Source organism: Prionailurus viverrinus, chromosome F1 (genome assembly GCF_022837055.1).
Source record: "Prionailurus viverrinus isolate Anna chromosome F1, UM_Priviv_1.0, whole genome shotgun sequence".
In the NCBI taxonomy this organism is placed as follows: Eukaryota; Metazoa; Chordata; class Mammalia; order Carnivora; family Felidae; genus Prionailurus; species Prionailurus viverrinus.
The window spans coordinates 40,086,755-40,102,492 of record NC_062577.1 but is presented as its reverse complement, the minus strand read 5'-3'; the positions used below and the strand labels follow the sequence as shown (position 1 = coordinate 40,102,492).

The 15,738-nt window shown below is 48.1% G+C and overlaps 1 long non-coding RNA gene across 1 annotated transcript; it reads right to left on the bottom strand.

Annotated features, from left to right (window-relative positions):
• Positions 1 to 2,237: 2,237 nt before the first annotated feature.
• On the bottom strand, positions 2,238 to 14,345 carry LOC125155144 (uncharacterized). The gene is made up of 4 exons (XR_007148059.1): positions 14,220 to 14,345; positions 12,447 to 12,520; positions 9,325 to 9,618; positions 2,238 to 2,446 (listed from the first exon to the last, which is right to left on the bottom strand). It is a non-coding gene; the product is annotated as an uncharacterized LOC125155144 (long non-coding RNA).
• Between the last annotated feature and the right edge of the window lie 1,393 nt (positions 14,346 to 15,738).

The following is a 15,738-nucleotide window of genomic DNA, read 5'->3' as shown; positions in this document are numbered from 1 at the left end:
CATTACGGCTGTACCCTGCTTGGTACCAGCTGACACAACGTGCCGAGCTCCACAGGCCGCATGATACACATCACCGATGGGATCTGCATCTCTCTTCCACCGTGTTGGCCCCTGGATTCTTGACCAGCCCCTTCGGCATCACAGCTCCTGGGAGGACAATGGAAGCCACCATTTTACAGATGGGGCCATGTGAGTGTTCGTTTTCTATCCAGAGGTGGCTCTTTGGACTCCCGTGTGCTTTCTAAATGAATTTTCACATTGGTTGTTTTTTTTTTGCTAGTTGGGTGTACCTTTTTTTGGGGGGGGGGCGTATACCTTTTGTTTTGGTTTTTAACTAGGCTTCATGCCAGCGTGGAGCCCAGGGTGAGGCTTGAACTCACAACCCTGAGATCAAGACCTGAGCCGAGAGCCAAGAGTCGGAAGCTCGAGCGACTGAGCCACCCAGGTACCCCGGGCATGCCTTTATTAATGACGGTTTTACATGTGTCCCCGCATCCTATCACCGCCATGACGGAGGCTCACTCTGGGTTAAGTTGTGGGCCCAAGCAGCCCACTGGGAAGAGAAGACAGAAGACAAGCTGCCTGTGAGCATGAGACCCATCCCCCACTCTCGCACGGAGGTGCTGCTGTGTTTTAAAATCACCTTGGTGGATTTATATATTAGTGTTCTTTTCTATTTTAAAAGCGCTTTCCCATTGTGCTTTGGCTCACTGGGGCAATGCTGTTCTCCTGGTTGCGCCGATAGGCTTTTCAATCAAAACCAAACAACAAATCCACATGCTTCTATTTTTTTATAGATCTCTGCTTTTTCAGGAAAATAAATATTTGTTGAATTGAAGTAGAAAAATTTTTGAGAAAGATGTTTTTGTACCTAGTGTATCTTGCTGTTGTTGTGGTTAAATAAGTGCTTTCGGTGACAGGGCTTTTGTTCTGAGAAAGAGCTTTTTACGGTGGGGGTAGGAGGGTGTTGTGCGTCGGGGGGGGGGGGATGTGTTGTGAGTTTCAAAGGAGAGTCTCGAGCCAGCAGTGGCCCCCTCTTCTTTCTCTTCTCCTCCCCTTTGTTTCTGCCTCCTAATTCACATATTCCCTCCTGTTGCCAATGTGATCCCACCCCCCAAACCCACCACAACTTGGCCTTCCAGCCGCTATATGGTAGGAGAACAAGGCAGACAGTAATGCAGCTTGCTAGTGTGCATTACAGACTAACGAGGGGGAGCAGAGGTCCCCGTACATTGGAAGCCCCACAGAACCCATTTGCTCCAGTGTCCCACCTTGAGACGAACAGAAGTTTGTTCTGGTGTTCAAGTGCTTGACAGCTAAGGTCCCTCCTTCCATCCCAAGCCTATTTCCAGGTGCCCGCAATTCACCAGGCTCTCTCAAAGATCAATTCACACATTGGGTTTTACTTAGGAGCAAACACTAATGTATACGGGGTACAGGATGAATCCCACCCCTTCCTCAGCTAGTAGGGAGCAAGGCCCTAGGGACAAGGACACAGTGTGGGTACAGGCCAGTCCCAGCCACCTGTCACAGGGCCTCCCTCTCTTGTGACTCATCTCGCTGAGGGCCACAGGGCCAGCGCTCTGCTAGATCTTTGGAGATGCAATGGTGAAGAAGCACAGTCCGGGCCCCCCAGAGTCCAGCATCTGGCGGGGCATAGACACTTAGACGATCAGTCACACCAATGGATGGCAAATGTTATGGCGGGAGAAACTCTGGATCCTTAAAAGATGTATGGGTTTTCACCAAAAGCAGAAGAAGGGAAAGGCATCCAGGAAAAAGAACAATGTGTGAAATAGGATGACTGAAAAGAAACTTCAAGTAGTTTGGTAAGACAGGCGGGACAGCTGTAGAGAAGTGACGGCAGGAAATGAGAGCTCTTTGGGCTCATTTATTTATGCCAAGCACGGTTTTAGATGCCGAGCAAGAGACAAGCTCCCTCTCTCATGGAACTTCTATTCTAGTGGGAGAGACAGATAACAAAAACCAAACAAACATAACAGAGTGAGAAATGCTAAGCAGAGAATTACTGCAGGAGTCATAGGGGCACTCCTTTGGGTTGGGCAGCCAGGAGAAACTTTCTGGAGAGAGCTGGATAAGAAAGTTGGCTCTATGAAAATCAGGCATCCCAGGCAGAGGAAACAGCTACCAGAGAGGCCCCACTCAGTGGAGCTGCTTAAGGACATTTGAACAGGGGGATTGGTTCAAGAGATCATACCTCTTAAAGCATACCTCTCCAGCCCCTTGAAACAGATATCACTACATAACAAATTACCCCAAAAGTTAGTAACACAAAACAATGAATATATCTCACGAGGTTTCTGAGGCTCAGGATTCTGGAGGCAGCTTGGTTGGGTGTTTCTGTCTCAGGGTCTCTCTTCCTCACCAGGTGGGCTTCCCTATGGGGTTACTCACAACACAACAGCTTGTCCCCACAGTGAGTAATCTGAGAGAAAGATGGGGTCAGACAGAAACAGAGAGACAACATACCCCAAATAACGGCCACAGTCTTTGATGAGCTACCTCAGAAGTTGTGTAGCATCACTTTTGCCATGTGCTACTGGTGCAGTATGCAAGGGACTTTGCAAAATTGTGATTGTTGGGACTTGTGAACAATGGGGGCCATCTTGGAAGATGGCCACCTCTGCCCTCTGGCCCTTAATGTTCGCACCCCTCTGGCATGCAAAATATACTCTTCCCCTGCCCCCCTCTCCACAAAAACCCAAAGTCTCCCCTCACTCCAGCATAAGCTGTATCTATCTCATCATCTACATCAAGTCCAGGTGCAGGTAAGACTCCTCAGGTGTAGTTTCTTAAACAGGTTCCCATGAAAGTTTCCTGTTGACCAGTTAAACAAAGAGATGAGTTATCTGCTCCCACCATACCCTGTATACAAGGGAGGAGGGGCATAAGATAGCTGCTATGTACATTCCTGTTCAAAAGGGAAAAAGTGGTCCATACCAATTCTGAAATCCAACCAGGCTTTGGTTGGATTTCATATGGGCTAAATCCATATGGACTAATCCTTCACGGCTTTTGGCTCTCCCCTCTGAACTCTTGTTCTGACCTCTGTGTCATCCCTCCCTTTTCATGAAAGTTAGCCTGTGTCTGCAGATGAGTGGTTTTCTCTTGCTAGTAGATTTTCGGGAGTACTCAAGGCCTCTTTTTGTTTTGCATCATCTCGATTGTGCATGAAAATACTTAGGAAAAAAGAAATCAGCCCAGAGCCCAGACTACAAAATTGCTAGTAACAGTAGCAATTATTATTATTTTACAGTTCATTTATTTCTTTTGAGAGACACAGAGCACAAAGAGTGGAGGGGCAGAAAGAGAAAGACAGACTTCCAAGCATCAGTGCAGAGCCTGACATGGGGCTCGATCTCACCAAGGGGCTCAATCTCACGGTGAGATTACGACCTGAGTCGAAATCAAGAGCCAGATGCCCAACTGCCCAACTGACTGCACTGTCCAGGTGCCCCATGGTGGCAATTCTTATTAAAAGGAGGTGTGAAAGGTAGAACAATGGCCCCTAAGGATGTTCGAGTCCTAATCCCTGGAAACCATGACTAAGTTACCTATGTGGCAAAAGGGACTTTGCAGATGTGACTAAAGCAAGGACCTTGAGGTGGGGAGATAATCTTGGATTATCCAGGCGGATAATATAATCATAATGATTCTTAGAAGTGAAAGAAGGAGGGGTCCCCAGGGTGGCTCAGTTGGTAGAGTGTGTGACTCTTGATCTTGGGGTTGAGGGTTTGAGCCCCACGTTGGATGTAGAGATTACATAAATGCATACATACATACATACATACATAATACATAAATACAAATTTTAAAAAGGTAAAGAAAGAAGGTGGCACGACCTTTCCAGAAGAAAATGGAAGGACACTGCAGAGCTTGGAGGGACATAATTGTTGGCCACAAGAGGCCATAAGCCAAGGAATGCAGGTGGCCTTGGGAGGCTGGAAAAGACAAGGGCGTGGACTTTTCCCTAGAGCTTCTAGAAGGCATGCAGCCCTGCCAACACCTTGGTTGTAGCCTAGCAAGAGCCATTTTGGATTTCTGGTCTCCAGAAGCATAAGATAATACATGTGTGATGTTATAAGCCACTTGGTTTGTGGTAAGTTGTTATAGCAGCAATGGGAAGGTAACAGAGGGGGCAATGGTGCCATGGAAGATAGGAAGGGGTAGGAACAGACTGGGGGAAAAGATTTATGTTAGGGACATGTTAAGTTTATAGAGCCCGGGTGCAGATGTGTAAGGACTAGCTGCGTATTTGAGGCTGGGGCCCAGGAGCAGGTGTGGGCTGAGCAAAGAGACCAGGGTTTCAGGAGATAGGGAAGCCACAGAAATGAATGAAGGATGTGAGCGAGAAGAGGTGAAGAATGGAGGATGTCTGGAGGGCAGGCCAAGGAGGAAAAGCAGAGGAGCCCTTGAAGGAGGGAGAGAAGGAGCACTTAGCAAGGATTAACTAGGAGATGAGCATCCCCTTCCAAGGTGGTAAAGAGATAACAACGCAGCAAAGACTCCAGTTTCCTTTTGCTTATTCCCTGGGGTCTGCTCTTTATTTTCCGCATGTCTGAATCAGGAGAGTTGGTCTGGAAAACCTCATGGGACGGGGCCTTGTAGCTCCCAGGATCCCAGGGAAGAAGGATGGGGGAGCGGCAGAAAAAGCATGCCTCTGCGGTGGCCCTACCATCATCCTGGGAGTGAGGCCCAAGACCTGGCCCGTGTCTCAGGAGAACGCTTCAAGATCTTCAGGGAACAGAGCGGCAGAGGGACCATCAGAGCAATGCTGTCTTTTTTACTTTTTTGCTACTCCACCCAGGGGCCTAGTTTTTCCTGAATGGAGCGAACAATCCAGGGCGCTTCCTTTGGAGGCCAGATGAGGCCCATATGGGGCCACGTGCGCAGAACTAGGTCTAGGTCGTGCTGGGGAAGGAGAGACGTCCTTCTGGATATTTCCTTTCCTAAGTGGAGGGACCTGACGACGTATCTCCCGTTTGACTGGAAAGACTAACGGGCTCCTTGAAGCCTCCTTGCTTCGAAAACATCCATAAGCATGTTTATCACTTAGGAAGGCTTTTCAATGACAAGAAACAGAAAAGCCAACTGACAAGGGCTTACATGAATTGGGATTTATTTTCCTTCCATAACAGGAAGTCTGGAGGTTGTCAGTAGCTGGCATTGGTTTAGGGCACCATAATATTGGGGGTAACATCTTACGTTTTTCTTCGCCTTTCACTCATAGTCACACTGTGGATGCCATAGCTCCAGGCATCTCATTCTCATTCCAGGTAGACAACAGGGGGAAGGGATGGTGCCAGATGCATCTGTTCCATTTATTAAAAAAACAAAAACAAAAACAAAAACAAAAAAAATCAAGGGTTTCCTAAAAGCCAAGCAGGGTTTTGCTTATGTCTAACCGGCCAGGACATTGTCAAGAATCACCTAGGGCTAGAGAAGTCAAAGAGTGGTTTAGTTTTTCCAGTCTCTAGAGTGGAGACTGCTACGGAAAAGAGGTTTGGAATGGGTGGGGGTAAGCCACTGTATAACTAACGGGATGCTTGTTGCCTCTCCTTAAAGGAGATGTTGGGTTCCATTTGAGCGCAGCTGGGGTATAAGGGATGCCACACACGCCACCACCAGGCCGACCCCAGGTGACCAGGCACTTGGCACCACAGGCCACAGCCCACTCACACCTCCCTCTCGGGGGGTTTCTGTCCCATAGGGCCACACCATTGAAGGAGAAAGAGAAGACGGTGTCTATCTTAACTTTTAAGCCATAAAACCTAGGGCTGTTATTTTTGAGGCCACGGATAAGTGTTCAGTTAACTCAAAGAAGAAGTCCAACCATTGGGGATGGTGACTAGTTCTCACCTTTCAACCAGCTGCTAGGCCTTGGCGAGGCAGCTGGCACCCCGGCTGGCTGGGGCGGGGGGAGGGGGCGGGGGGGGGTACATGAGGATCCCCTCGAAGCCAGCTCTGCCCCTTTCCTTCTGCCTTCACCCTGGGGGCTTGTTTTCACCCGGTCCCGCCTGTTTATCCTTAGTTTGGGCGGCCCTCCCATCTCTCTCACCTGCAGATGGACGTGTCTGAAGCTGTGTTGACACCCACCCCCTCCCTGCCCACCCACGTACTGCCCACCCCACTGCGGCAGGCTGGTGGGGAGATCCACCTTCCTAACCGCAGCCCCGCGCCAGGCGCACACATGATCCTGCGAACATTCCCCAGAGCGATGGAAGCTATTAGATGTGGTGGGAGGGTGTGGAGGGGAAGGCTCTGCCCACTCCCTCTGGGAGAGGCTCAGGATTTGGGAAAAATCCAGAAGGACCTTCAGGCATGACTCACACTTGGTGCTCAGTGGGTGTCTGCCCACAGGAACAAGAAGGTAGGCACCCCCCCTCTCCCCCGCCATTGTCAAGCGCGCCTCGGGGGAGGGGGGTCAGTCTCCTGCTGCTTCTGCTGTGCTAAAGCGAGCTCCTTGGCTCATGCTTTGGAAGCTGGACCTTCGCAGAAATAGCACCCAGCCTGCCTGGGGGTGGAGCCAGAGCAGGAGCTGTGTCCAGCAAGGTCACCGCATCTCCTAGTGATTAATGGACAAGGGTCGTTCACATCGACCCCATTTCCTGAATCCAAACAGCCCAGGAATGGGGGAGGGGTGCAGGGCAGCGGAAGACTGATACAGGAAGAACTTCCAAAGTTCTGCCTTAGACCTTCTGCTGTGCTGGTAAGGGTGTAGGCAGAGGGGGAAAGCGACCCTCTTAGGAGCTGTGGGTAGGAATACAAATTGGCTTAGCATTTGGCCTTACCTGCCTGATTTTAAATGTGCCCGCGTGATATGTATGCTACAGAGAATATTTACACACACATAGTAGCTGAACGAGGTTGCTCTGAATCTGGAGCGTGATTTGGGGGAGTTGAGGGATGTACACTTTTTACTTCCTGCACCTCCGGATGTGCATTTCTTGCCGATGAGCATGTATTACCTACTTTGCTAATTATGAAAATAGCATCACCACCATCTTCCCAGTTCAAATGTGTTATCAGTGTAGATAAATACATTATCACCCTGGGGGAGAATTCTGGCCTGGGGGCTCCTGAGTTGCACAGGTAGAAGTCTTTGGGTTTTTGTTTTTGTTTTTGCTTTTGAGAGAGAGTGTGAGATTGAGGGGGAGGAGCAGAGAGAGAGAGGGAGACAGAGAATCCCGAACAGGCTCCAAGCTGTCAGTGCAGAGCCCCACACCGGGCTCGATCTCACAACCATGAGATCATGACCTAAACCGAAATCAAGAGTCAGACGCTTAAACGGCTGAGCCAACTAGGCCCCCCCACAGGTAGAAGTTTTTAAGAGTCCGGAGGGTCACAGGGGACAAGATGCAACTGGCAAGGGGACTTGGGGGCACAGTCAGAGAGGGCAGTGTCCAGCCTTTTCTGCTTGGGCTGCCTCAGGGCTCTCCCCTGAGCCTGAGCCCCCAGCACGCAGTTTATTAAGGTGAAGAAATAGCAAACAGGAAGAGAAAAAAAGTATATAGCCGCCCATAAAAAAAGATAAAGTAAATTAAAAGAAATAAAAAGATAATTAAAATGATATAAAAAGCAGTATGCAGTTAACTGAGGGAAGGAACTAAAATAGCCCCCAGCTCGGCCCCCAGCTCTCCCGCAGCTGTACCGCCCTGGGGTTGCTGAGCACAGACACTACCCCTCGAGGGCCCCCGGTGTCCCAACTGCACTGACCTGGGAGGCCGGCAGGGGTGGTCTCCCCATCTGCTGCTCTGTGCTGGGGGGCAGCGCATGGGCTGCTCCCTAAATGCTCACGGCAGAACTGGAATCTGGTGGGACCCTTCAGACAAAAGCGGGAAGGCTTGGGACCCTGGGAGGAGCACCGGGATGTGGGGAAACGGGACTGTCACGGAGCTACAGACCCTGAGTCCCCCGTTCTCGCCCGTTTCCTGCTTCTCAGGCCTGCCTTTCTCTTCCTCAAAGAAGGGGGTGTCCAAGCTTTCTTCCAGGGAGTCCTTGGGGCCCCAAAGCCCTCTCTCTCTCTTTTTTTAATGTTAACATTTATTCATTTTTTGATAGAGAGAGACAGAGCATGAGTGGGGGAGGGGCAGAGACAGAGAAGGAGACACAGAATCCGAAGCAAGCTCCAGGCTCTGAACTGACAGCACAGAGCCCAACGCGGGGCTCCAACTCACGGACCGTGAGATCATGACCTGAGACGAAGTCAGACGCTTAACCGACTGAGCCACCCAGGCGCCCCGCCAAAGCCCTCTCAAGCCCACTTCTCCCTGGTCTCTCTGGGAGTCTTCCCCTTCCCAGGGCAACTGACAGAATGTGTACCCCTTTAGGACACAAGGGATAGTCTAGGACTTGGCCTAGCTCTGAGGAGAGGGCTTGACCAGCCCCTCTCCGTGTGCAGTATGTTGCCCAAAGTCGGGGTTCTGGCGAAATCCCATGAGGAGACCTCAACCTTCCCCACTAAGGTTATGTCAATCTGGCTGTCAAAGGCCTCTCTGCTAGGTGGGGGAGAACAGAATGCCTGGCCCTCCTTCTGGCAGCTTCCTCTCTGTGGCCCCTGCAGCAACAGCGAGAACAGGGCCTCATCCTCACTCCTCTGTCTGACTTGCAAGAACAACGCCTTCTCCTTCCATATAGAAAAGAAGCCTCTGCAGCGAGTGGAAAGCTTAAACACCCGTTGCTGCATCCTCGCCGTGGAATATTCTTGAGTGTGTGAAAGGATGAGAGGTATCTGCATGTGGGGACGGGGAAGGGTGTCTGTGCCAGGTTATTGACGCCGAGGGTCTGGTCTCCCAGAACAAAGGAACACTTAACCGGAAATAAATCTCCACCACTGAGCACAGCCTTCTGCTTTGAGACTGGGTGTTTTCCAAGGCTTCAAAAGCCCCGGGACCAATTCTTGGTTAAGGCTCGAGCTTAAATTTTGAGGGCTCCCCCACCACCTCCCCCACCACCCAGAAATCTCCTTGGGGAAAGAAACGCTCCCAAGTACAGAGCAATCTGGCTGTGAGGGAGGGGCGGGGTTAAATGATCACCCCTTGCTCCCCCAAACCACAGGGGTCTTTCCTCAGTCACTACAAAATAGCACGATAACAATAAAAACGAGAAGATGAGATAAGAGGAACATAATATAAAATTATAAAGAACAAAATAGAGATAAGGAATCATCAAGATAAGTGACACAGAAGTAGAGGACCAGCAGATTAAGAGGATAAAAGAAAGAAATGAGCTTTAAAATGATACAAAACATATAATCAACAATTTACAAGATTAGGGGCTGAAGTTATAAAAACAAAGGTTTACCCTGGTCAGATGGGACGAGCGATCAGGGAACTAAAGAGGCCAGCAGTACACAGGGTTCTTTTCTGTCTCATCCAGGGTCAGGATTTGAGCCCGATTTAGCCGACTCCGACATCCCTTCTGGACCACGTCTTGCCTCTCAAACGTTGTTGGACCTTTGTTTCTGACTTTTGCTGAAATTCGTAACATAGTCTTCAACTCATCTTTCTGCCAGGGGTTCCCGAAGCAAATTTTATTGGGAACTAGTATACCAAAGTTCCACAATGCCAAGTTCTGAGTTCCGGAACTCCAAAAGCCCTGAAAATCAAAAACATCATCTTTTATTTGGAGGCATAACCCAATGTGGCCGGGACCCATTTGGTGGCAAAACCTGACCTGAACTGAAGTGAAGCTACTCCTAGGATGAGTGTTCATCCATTTCCTTTCAGAAACATCCATGTGTCTGGTTACAGGGCACTTCCATACACCCAGCACTGGGAGTTGTGTGATACGGAGTGTTTGTGCCTTACATCTTTTTTTTTTAAACCATCTTTCTAAAATTCTAAAACACGTCTGGCCTCAAGGTTTCAGATAAGAGATTGCGGACCTGGGGTGCCTGGGTGGCTCAGTCCGGTAGGCGTCTGACTCTTGATTTCGGCTCAGTCATGATCTCACAGTTTATGAGTTTGAGCCCCACACTGACAGTGCAGAGCCTGCTTGGGATTCTCTGTCTCCCTCTCTCTGCCCCTCCCTTGTTGCTCACTCTCTCTCTCTCTCTCTCAAAATAAATAAATAAACTTAAAAAAGAGAGAGAGAGAGAGATTGTGGACTTGAATGAAAATTTTCCACTAGATACAAGAATGGATATGCACAAGTATATATATATATATATATATATATATATATATATATATACACACACACACACACACACACATACATGGTGGAATATTATACAGCAATGACAATGACTGATCCACACTATGTGCAGCATAATGTGGAGAGAAAGAAGCCAGACACAGAAGCATCTGTGTTGGAAGGCTCACGACCACATTATTTTTGTGTGTCCATCTCTTAAATTCTATTTATATAAAGTTCAAAGACAAGAAAGCTACTCAGGTAGGATTCTCTCATCAAATATAGGCCAGTACCCTGATTGCCGCTCCCCCTTCAGGGCCTCGGCTGACCCCCTGTGCTCACAGCCCTGTCACAGGCTCAGGGCCAGTCTGCTGTGCTCCCTCCCTTTCCACCTCCCTCTCTCGGCCTTTGTCTCCAGCCCCTCTTTGCTTTCCCTGGGTGGAGTGCTCATGGGATGGTGGCGATCTTGTCTTTTCATGCTTTTGTCCCAACTCCATTTGGGGTCCCTCTCCACCCTCTTCCCCGGCCATTCACATCAGTGTTTTATCTTCCTTCATTCCCTCTCCTCCTTGGCTGACGGGGCTGCTGATCCCCACGCGGTCTGCTCTCTTCCTGTCCTTGTGTCTCCACCGTCTGATCCTGGGGATCAGCTGGCTCTGGGCTTTTGTTTGGGCCGCAGGGCTTTCTCTCTGCCTCTGCCTCTCTGTCCCACCACCCTCCCTTCCTTCCCCCTCGTCTCGATGTCCTTTGTGGGACATGTACTTTTATCTCCCTTTGATTTGCTCTCTCCTCTTTGTAGAAGAATGAAAGTCTCGGCTAATTGTAGCGGGAGGGCAGTGACGCCCCTTTTCCCCTCCCGGCCGAGCAGGAAGGGAAATGAGGGCAATTCAGACTCCCACCTGCTCCCCGAGTCAGCTCGGGTCTCTCTCCCCCATGGGCTCTTCCTCCCCAGCTTTCTCAAGGGGAGACGGCACGTGCTGGAGCCCCTCACCACCGCCTCCACCAGGTCTCCCTAGACCATCGCTGGTCCATGTCTGTCTTCACCGCGTACTGGTGTGTGTCAGCCATCACGGAAGGTGCTCGGCGCCGAGTGGTGAACAAGACAGTTGGGCGGTCTCTGAGTTCACAAGTCCTCGCAATAAAGCGGGCCAGGAGTCTGATAGGGCAGTTACTTTAATGTCTCCAAGCAGAGGACCTCAACTCAGCGTGGGGGCAGGGACTGTCTCTGAGGAACTGGCGTCTGGATAACTTGCAGGAGTTAGTCAGGGCGGAGACGGAAGGTAAACAGGTCCTGAACAGACAGAAGAACATTTGTCTTCATGGAGAGACGACACGATGTGAAATTCCCTGCATGAACTTGCGGGGCATAAACTGCTGGGGACCCGTGATGAAGTCTTGCAAGGAGCCTGGAGTTGATTCTGAGGATGTGGGCAAGTCATGGGAGTGTTTTCAATGGGGATGTGACGGATCCTGTTTGTGTTCGGGGTGGGGTGGAGAACAGAGCACGACTGGAGGGAGGGTGAGGAGGTTATTCAGTCTCTATTGCCGCCATAATAGATTCCCACAAATTTAGTGGCTTAAAACAACACAACTGTATTATGTGATAGTTCTGGAGGTCAGAGGTCCAAAGTCGGACTCGTGGGCTAAAGCTAAGACTCCGGCAGAGCTGGAACCTTCCGGAGGTTCAAGTAGAAAATCGCTTTCCTTGTCTTTTCCAACTTTCAGAGGCCACCTGCATTCTTGCAGATCATAGCCCCTTCTGCCACCTTCAAAGGCCATCTTGCAAATCTTCCGTTGTCACATTCTCTCCCTCATCTGACCTTCCTGCCTGTTATATGGAACTTTGTGATTATATCAGGCCAACCTGGATAATTCAGGATAATCTTCCCATCTCAAGAGCCTTAATTTGGCTACATCTGCAAAGTCCCTTATGCCATAGATGGTGGCATGTTCACAGGTTCTGGGAAGTAGGATGTGGACATCTTTGGGGGCCTAGCACCGGAGGCTATTGTGGTATTTCAGGAAGGACACAATGATAGCTTAAACTGAGTAGTAGCAGTAGAGATGGAACCAAGGGGATAGATCTGAGATAACTTTAGGAAGTAGACTAACTGTTGACTGATTGGAGATGGGAGACGAGGGAGAGGGATGAGCAGGGAGCCCTTCTAGCTCTCAGGCTACAGCAGCTGACCAAATGGCAATGCTGTTTACCAGACAGAGGACACAAGACAATACCGTGTTCAATACAGGGAGTACAATAAATACAGGAAGAGATGAGTTTGACCTACCTCTGAGGCATCCAAGAAGAAATGCCCAGAAGGCAGCTGGGCATTTATCTTCTTCCGGAGCCCAGAAGAAGGGTCTGCGAGGGCCACAGAAGTTAGAAAAAAGAGTCAACAAATTATGGCCAGCAGACTGTTGTACAAATAAAAGTATTACCAGAACACAGCCAGGCTCATTCACATCCGCATTGTCTGTGGGTGCTTTTGCACTACAGAAGCAAAGCTGAATATTTGCAATACAGAACGTTTGGCCTACTAAGCCATATGGCCCTTTCACAAAACGTATGCCAACACTTGGGTTGGAGAATCACCAGCCCAAAGGTGGTACATAGGAGTGTAGGGTGACCCAGGGCAAATATGGGAGGGAGAAGCCCAGAGGCCCAAGAAACCCAGCATTCAAGAAACAGGAATAATATAAAGAACAAAGGAATAATACAAAGATAGACATTGAGAGCTAGTGGCCAGAGACATAGGGAGACAACCAGGAGAGCTAAAGCTACAGAAGACAAAAAAATATGTGGCAGCTTTAAAATATGTCCACAAGCTCTCTGATACTGAAGGGGATCAGAATATGCCACCCCAAAATATGCCACTGGCATAAGGGTTATTTTGAGCTGAAGACAACTGAGAAACAGCAAACACCAAAACAAAACAAAACAAAACAAAACAAAACAAAACAAAACAAAACAAAAAAACACAACAAAACAAAAACCACCCCAAAACAAACAAACAAACAAAAACCTCTCTGCCCTCCCCAGCTATTTGCCTAGAAGCAGGCTTAGGTTCTTAATCACCAGAGACTCTTATCAGCCCAGAGACAGCACAGAGAGGAATCTACATAACAAACCTCACTGAAATAACCCTTATCTTCCATTAGCTTTCCCTATATATTTTCCTTCCCATGGTTTGCCACTCTCAGAAGCCTAAAACCCTTTTCCTTTGGCTTGCCATTTCTCTACAAATTTATTGGTTTTTGTTAAGATGCTACAAGCCTAAATTCTAACCACCCTTCTGAATGACTCTTCACTGTTCACTCTTTCTCCCTCATGTATGAGCTCTACACCGTGTTAATAAACTCTATTTGTTTTTCTCTTGTTAATCTGTCTTTTGTCAGTCTAATTTGCAGGGCCCCAGGTAATGAATCTAAGAGGGTAGAGGGAAAAGGTTTTTTCCTCGTCTACAGTACTCCTCAATTCTCCTACCCTTGATGGTGGGCTAGCCTGAATGACTCTATTCTCAGAAATGGAATCAAGCAAAGTGGTAATGTGTAAATTTAGTCATAAAAGGTCATATTTTAGGTCATAAAAGGACTATACATTCCTCCACTTTCTGAAAATAATAAAGGAAGGAAGTTATGCCATATTGTGGGGACACACAAACAGCCTACAGAGACATCCACATGATGAGTGGTTGAGGCTTCCAGCTGAGAAGCAGAGAGGAACTTCGGCCACCTGCCAAAGCCATCTGAATGAGCCATCTTGGTAAATCCCCAGCACTACGCAAGCCTTCAGATGACCACAGCTTGGCCAGCGTCCCGACTGCAACTACATGAGAGCTTCTGGACAAATCCACCCAGCTCAGATGCTCCAGAATTCTTGACCTACAGAAACCTTGAGATCATAAATATTTGTTGTCTCAGGGGACTAAAGCTTTGGTGTAATTTGTTATACGACAGGTATAACTAATACAACAAGGAAATAAGTGTTTCAAGGAAAGCGTGATCAATGGCCATGCAGCTTAGAAGTCGAATGGAATTTAGCAGAGTGTGTCCATGGTTACCTTCTGGGGTGTGCTGAGTCCTGTGGGACTGTTCCAGAGTTGATGAAGTCTAACAAAACTTTTGTAGGAGCTCCTTGGCCAGGATGAGGACAACTGAAGCTGGCCATCATTTGTTTTCTCACATATGAAATGCTGGAGGGGAAGAAAAGAAAGGGGCATGTGGGGCTTCTCTAGAATCAGTCCTCCCTTTTTAGACAATTTTGGCCCATACCAGTGTGAAGTTGGAAAAGCCTTATTATTTTTTTTTTTAATGTTTATCTATTTATTTTGAAAGAGAGAGAGCAATCAGGGGAAGGGCAGAGAGAGAATCCCAAGCAGTTTGCATGCTGCCAGCATAGAGCATGAGGTGGGGCTCGACCCCATGAACCAAACCATGAGATCATGACCTGAGCTGAAATCAAGAGTTGGACGTTCAACCGACTGAGCCACCCAGGTGCCCCAAGAGCCTTAGGTGTTTTTTTTTTTTAATTTAATTTTTTAAAATTTATATCCAAATTAGTTAGCATATAATACAACGATTTCAGATTCCTTAGTGCCCCTTACCCATTTAGCCCATCCCCCCCCCACACCCCTCCAGTAACTCTCTGTTTGTTCTCCATATTTATGAGTCTCATGTTTGTTGCCCTCCCTGTTTTTATATTATTTTTGCTTCCCTTGCCTTATGTTCATCTGTTTTGTCTCTTAAAGTCCTCTTATGAGTGAACTCATATGATGTTTGTCTTTCTCTGACTAATTTCACTTAGCATAATACCCTCCAGTTCCATCCACAGAGTTGCAAATGGCAAGATTTCATTCTTTTTGATTGCCGAGTAATACTCATTGTATATATATACCACTTCTTCTTTATCCATTCATCCATCGATGGACATTGGGCTCCTTTCATACTTTGGCTACTGTTGATAGTGCTGCTGTAAACATGGGGGTGCATGTGTCCCTTCGAAACAGCACACCTGTATCCCTTGGATAAATGCCTAGTAGTGCAATTGCTGGGTCGTAGGGTAGTTCTATTTTCAGTTTTTTGAGGAACCTCCATACTGTTTTCCAGAGTGGCTGCACCAGCTTGCATTCCCAAGGAGGCTTATGTTTTTAGAAAGGCACTAATTACAAGTCCTTCCTGGGCCCTTGGCCAGAAGGCTTATGGAGAAAATCAAATAAATGAATATTCTCTGCTACTTCTCTGAATTCCTCTGAAGTCAGGACATCTGTTGATGCCTTTCTTATATTTAGTAAGTGATCAAAAGTGATTCGTGTGCTTCAGTCCATAATCACCTGACCACACAACTCTTGAGGGGGAAAATGTCCCAGGAATCTGACTTCAGTTTCCACTTCTCACCTAAAACTCATCTCTCAAAAATATCACAGAACCATGTGCCAGATGGACCAACCCTTTCTTGGTTGCATAGTTTTTGACATAGATCAGCTAGTTTGGTGAGAGAATGAAGCTGTATACAATGAATTAACTTCTTTGCTGTGTGTGTGGTTTTTTTTTTTTTTTTTTTATTCTCAACCTAGGTATATT